Here is a 6,095-nt window from a genome sequence, read left to right as displayed (position 1 = left end):
CACCAGTGATGTCATCAATCCTGTGCATAAGAGGTGGATTAAAGTCCAGCTTATACATCCTCCCACTAGGAGAGCGGATCCAACATGGGCTGGGACGATTCCTTCCAGAGCTTCAGCCTGAACTATTGTCTTAGGAAAACCATCTAGCAGCCAGTGCTGATCCTGTGTACTCTCCAGCTCAGACATTATTAGGTGTGTGCTCACATGATCTGGAACCAAAAGTCCTTTCACTACGTACTGCTTTGCCACATCATCAACCTTCGTGTTGGCCTTGATGTTCTCCCACCAGAAGTGAATACTGGAGGCCAAAGTTCTGGGCCATCCTCCAGCACACGGTGTCCTCGCCTGAGCTGGGCGGCCCAAAGATGACCCCGGGCAGGAGTGGAGAAGCGATTGCCTTCCTAGGAATGGGACGGCCAAACCTGCAACCCCGACAGCCGCCTCAGAGAAGTCCCCCAGGAACTTTGTTTCTTCTGCCCTTCCCCTTGATAGCTTCCACTTGCGCGGGGACTCGCCCAAGTAACCCATTTTCTTACATCTACAAGAAAGCACGTCTCTTTTTCAGAATGAAACACTAGAATGTTTCAAGAATCTCTTTGTCATCGAGGAGGAAAGTCAAGGGATCGCTCGAGCACATCAAGCACATCGGCGGATGTTACAAAAGTATTTTTTCAATCAACTATTCTCCCTGCCTCCCTTTGATTAGAAAAAATAGTTTAGGCCAAGTTTCAAGTGTAGGGTTAAGTCTCACTAAGGAGGCAAGGTCTGCCACCTGGTGGTAAGAAATAAAATGCCACTTGCTTTTCTCATCTAATCTTTATACTTTTTTTTTTTTAACTTCCATTTTTGCAAACCCATCCTCAGGCTCTGACCTGGGACTTGCTTGCTTGTCACCAGCCAAAGGCTCCTAACTGGTAATAATGATATTGACACCTTGAAGAGAATTTTTCAGCAAATATTTGGAACTCTACCATCTTAAATCACCTTTGAAATATTTTAGAACAGCTGGGAGAAGCAAAGGTGAGGAAGACGGAATGATAGGCAAGGATTCTCCTAAAGAAGAAAGCAAGCATTCATTCATTCATTCCTACACAACCATTCTTGAGTCAGTATTAGGTATCAAAACCTATGCGAATCAAGTTGCAAACAGAAATGTGTAAGACAACCCCCTGCTCCTTTCTTGACAAAGAGATGTAGATTCTCAGATTAGGTTGGGAAGATAACTCAGGTAATTCTTGTTTCCATTTGAAAGGCCTAGGAGAGTGCAGAATCCTTAGAGTCCATTAGGGGGAGTGCTAAGTCTCTAGAAAGGAAACACGCAGGGGGCTAATTCTGGAATATGCCCACAATTCGCTGGGGATTTAGCCTATTATGCCTCACAGAGAGTGAAGATGCCTCAGTAGCCCGGGGAGCTTGGACTTCCAATAACCTTCTCCAGCACTGCACAAACTTCAGTTTCTTCCTCTTTCATCGACCTTTACTTTTCCTTTCTATCTAAACTCTCAGAGCATGGTCCCAGCATCAGTGCTGTCATTACCCGGGACACTATTAGAAATGCAAATTCTCAGGCCTTTCTTTATATCAAATGAATCAGAAACTCTCGAAATGTTTTAACAAGCCCTCCAGGTGATTTTGGTGCATGCTAAAGTTTGAGAACCTCTAGTCTAGAAAACCATGTGGGTATGGACCAGGGAGACTGGTGGGAATGGCAGGTAAGGAAAATAGCAATGGATCCTATAAGCCAATCTAATTGGCCCCACAGAGTGTTCGAGGAAGCTGAGGAACAGCTGCAAAGGGAGACGACAGTCATTGCAGAGGCTTTTGCCAGTTCACCTTGGCACTGTTGTCTGGACACTAACATCCTAAATTCATTCTCGGTCAGATTGATTATGGAATCAAGATCTTCAGATTGGAGACATGGACTCAGCCTTCAATTCAGGCTATGAGAGAGAGAGAGAAAGAGAGAGAGAGAGCGCGAGCGCGTGAGAGCGCCCTAAAGCATCTAGGGCAGGTAAGATAAACCAGGGCTATGCCTACCCCATGCTCAGCTCCGATCCTCTCCTCTTTCTTCCGGATCCATGGCAGTCCTGTTTCCCCTCCCTGGCAGTGTGGTGCAGTGGCGCGCCCCCTCCAGTGGTGAGCATGCCTGAAATGAACACTAACTCCATCAGCCCCCCGGGAGGCACTCTGCACCCTGCTCCCTCCTTTGTTGATGAAGCAAATACTACTTATTAAAGAGAAATGCTAATTAAGTGCACAGTGTTGCAGTACATATAATGCCACAAGGTGGGCTTTATGCCTTAGTATTTTCCGCCATCCTTTCCCACTCTCCCTGCATCCTGTCTGCCTCTAGCACAAAATGGGCACTTAACAAATAATAGGGAATGAACGATCCAAGCATGCTTCTGCTATCTTTCATATTTTTTATCTAGCTGCTGCCCGAAAGGGCCAGCTCAGAGCCAGGGGCGCAGACTTTGTCAGTCTCTTCTCAAGAAATCACTCTTTTTAGGGAGAAAAGTATCAAGCTTACTCAGGCAGCTCCCTGCCCTCCATTCCTCCTCCCCACACGTGGCCACACAAAGAGCAGAAGAGGGGTGGTGATGAGGCTGTATTTTCAAAGTCCGGGTCACCTCGGCCTGGAGTCCATCTAACTCAGCTGCAGACCAGAAGATGGGCCTGGGCGGGGAGCAGAGCCCTCCCCCAAATCCCCGGGCTGGATGACTGTCAGGCCGCATCTGTTCCAAATTTATAGCTCCTCCTCTGGCCGCCGCCGGCCTCTCCACGGCCTCTTTACCAAGTGCAGCCCCAGCTGAGACCCCTCCCGCGGGGAGGGAGAGGACACACCGCGCCGGCCCCGGGCTGGGGGCGGGAGCAGGTGTGAAGCGGGGGTCGCAGCCGCGCGCGCGGTCACCCTCCAGCGCACCGCGGAGACCCGGCTTCACCCCCACGTGCAGACAATGGCGCGGGGGCCAGGCCGGGGGCGGCTCATTACCCCGACCTGTCGGGAGCCGATGATGGAGGAGGCGGGAGCGGGGAGGGCCCGCTGCTGGAGCGCCGCGCACAGACCCCAGGGCTAAGCGCCCGAGGGCAGAGGGTGCGCGGCCGGACTCAGGACACTGGTCCTGTCTGCGGCCAAGAACCCACAATCCACCGAAGCCCCAAAGCCGGCGCCGACCTGGGCTACCACGGCAGGAAGAGGGGAGGAGCAGGGAACAATAAGAGGCCAGAGAGGCTGCGGAGGGACTGGCCGCGCCCGGGAGCGCGCTCCCTACTGCCCGGCTGATGGCCTATTGTCCTCCCGCATCCCACGCCTCCGCGCCTGCCGCAGACACGCGCCAGGCGAAAGATCGCTCACTGCAGAGGGAGACCGGGGTGGGGTGGGGTGAAGGGACAGGGGCGCACTAGGAAGAGACTGCACAGAAATACCACAATGCCTGCCTTCAACCTCGTCTCCACGTGCCTGTGGATATCCGGACTTCCACTCCCCATCCTTACCCCGAATGCTCTGTCTCTCCCAATTGACAAGCCTTTCCTCTAATCCGAACTTTTCCGACGATTCCCACGTTTATTTATTTATTTATTTTCCCCCTGGGCAGTGAGTGCCTTTGTGTGTGCTTTGGAATGCGGAGGCAGAAGGTGGGAGGTCTGGACAGACTTGCATACCTCTGACCTTGAGGTAAAGTAATCCGAGCGAAGAAGGGCGCGCAGGCAGGGAACTTAAAGACACTAGGATGTGACGGCTTCTCACCCCCAGCTCCCTGCACGCAAATCCTATGGTGTCATCTGTCTCAGGGAACTCACGCTGGCGTTCAAGGCTTTGGTTAATGCTTCTCTTGGCTTCGCTGTCACGTTCCCTGGGAGAAGGGCACCTCTGGGAAAGTACCTGAAAAGGGACCAGAAAAAGGTTTGAGAAAACGAGGTCTAGTAAGGGTCTCACCACTCACTGACGGACTGGGTTCATGGGTGATTTAGAGTTGAATGCAAATTGAAGTGTCATCAGATCCGGAGGCCACCATCTGGCAGCCCATGGACCAAATTGAGGTGCCAGCCACATTTTGGCCTATAAAGTACTTTCTAAACATTCTGTTATGGATACTAACATTGTGGATAATAAGCATATACAAAGTCAGAGAGAATAACAGAACGAAGCCTTTCTTGTGTACCCATCACCCGGCTTCAGCACTTATCCGTTCAAAAGCAATCTTCGTCTACTTCCCCACACTCCCCTCATGGTTTTGAAACAAATCTCAGAAATCATATTTCTTCTGTAAATATTTCAGTGTAATCCTAAAAGGCAAAGACTCATTAAATAACGATAGTAATACCACTATCACACCTAAAATGTATAATCAATGTCCAAACTTTCCCAACTGTCTCAATTATTTTCTTCATTGTTACTATTGTTCAAATTAGGGTCCAAATGAGTCCATAGGGTGGAATGTCTCTTTTAAGCTGATGTTCCCCCTCTTAATCTCTTTTTTTCATTGCAATTTATTTGTTGAAAAAACTGGGTCATTTATTCTGTAGAATTTCCCACAGTCTCGATTTTGTCGAATGTATCCCCATGGTGTCATTTCACATGTTCTTCTGCCCTTATATTTCCTATAAATTGGTCGTTAGTTATAGAGGCTTCATCAATTAATGCTTGATTTTCCTTTTTTCAAGACTACATCCTAGGCAGTAGTGTTTAATTGCCTCGGGAGTAATGTCTGCTTGTCTGTTTTGTTGTTTTTTGTTGTTGTTTAGCATCCAACAATGATCATTGCCCAAATCCATTAGTTCATTAGAAATTGCCAAATTGTGACATTCTATTTCTGTGTGCTCATCTTCATGTATTAGCCGGAATACTTCTCTCAAGAAAACCTGTCATCAGCTATTTATCCTGAGATGCACTTTGAATAGGAAAGGTAGGGAAAATGCTTGATTATTTCCCTTTACTCAGTATTTCTCAAAAGAATGAGTTGATTCCTTAGCATCCTCTAACGGTGAGCAATGATTTAAAAAAAAAAACAACAACAACAACATTATGAGCTCATGGATTTAAATATATTTGATGTTTCACATCAAGTTGTGTTTTGATTGCATGGATATTTTAAAATTAGGAGATAGTGTATTAAAAATACTGTGCTCTGGCTTCTCCTGTAAATGATCTGGCAATCCTGAGCTCCTTCCACCTGGCTCGAGCAGGTTGTGGTTGAAGGGTACTGCCTTCTTTAGTGGGCATTTATTCTTGCCCTGGTCTGCTCGGATGTTTTCTATCTCCCTGGACCCTTCAATCTGTATTTCATCTTATAGATGGGAGAACTGATTAAGTAACGTAATGTACCTGGGACTAGAAGACAATTCTTCTGGCTGCCTTCCCAGAGGAGAGAACCAGCTGGACTCTGCCTTACCTTTAATTTGGGCTGAGTCAGAGACCTTGGAATACCCCAAGATAACCTTCTTCCCAATTCCCAAAACACCCATTGCAGAGGAAACTTGGGAATATTCCAAACTCCTCTCTCTCTCTTGCCTCCCACACCCAGTCACTCACCTAGCCTGCTAATTAGCCTCTCTGCCTCCATTCCTGTCCCCCTCCAATTCATCCTCCTCACTTGCAAAGAGGTTTTCCAAAACATAAATCTAATCATGTCATTCTCTGGCTTTAAAATCTGTACATAACTCCTCACTGCATTAAATTAGATCTAAGTCAACCTTTTTGCCTGACATACGAGGCCCCCCATGACCTGGGTCTTTATTACATCTCTCCTTACCTCATGCTGTCCCCTTATCAAGACGATGTCCTCCAGCCAAACTGCATTACCCATGTGGCTCTGCACACACAGTGCTGTCTATATTTTGTTCTCTGTATTTGATATTTGCTTCTTTAAGCACCCACTCCTTCACCAGCTAACTCCCACTTATGGTTTAAGTCTCACTTTAAACTTTGATCTTCTTTGGAAAACCTCTTTTGGCACACCCTGGCTGCATTCGATGTCCTGCTCTGCACTGCTGTAGCATCCTGTGCTTTCTTTAAGAACAGCACCTGCCATAGTGGGTTTTTGTTTTTGTATTTGCTTTTTCAAGTCAAATTTGTTTTTTCACTTATCTTCCTC

At 47.7% G+C, this 6,095-nt stretch overlaps 1 pseudogene; it reads right to left on the bottom strand.

Annotated features, from left to right (window-relative positions):
- The window catches only part of LOC112482500, a 6,022-nt pseudogene extending 215 nt beyond the window's left edge, over positions 1-5,807 (bottom strand).
- Positions 5,808-6,095: the final 288 nt, after the last annotated feature.

Source organism: Pteropus alecto, unplaced genomic scaffold (assembly GCF_000325575.1).
Source record: "Pteropus alecto unplaced genomic scaffold, ASM32557v1 scaffold135, whole genome shotgun sequence".
Taxonomy (NCBI): Eukaryota; Metazoa; Chordata; class Mammalia; order Chiroptera; family Pteropodidae; genus Pteropus; species Pteropus alecto.
The sequence above is the reverse complement of the archived record's forward strand: the minus strand, read 5'-3'. Positions and strand labels throughout refer to the sequence as shown.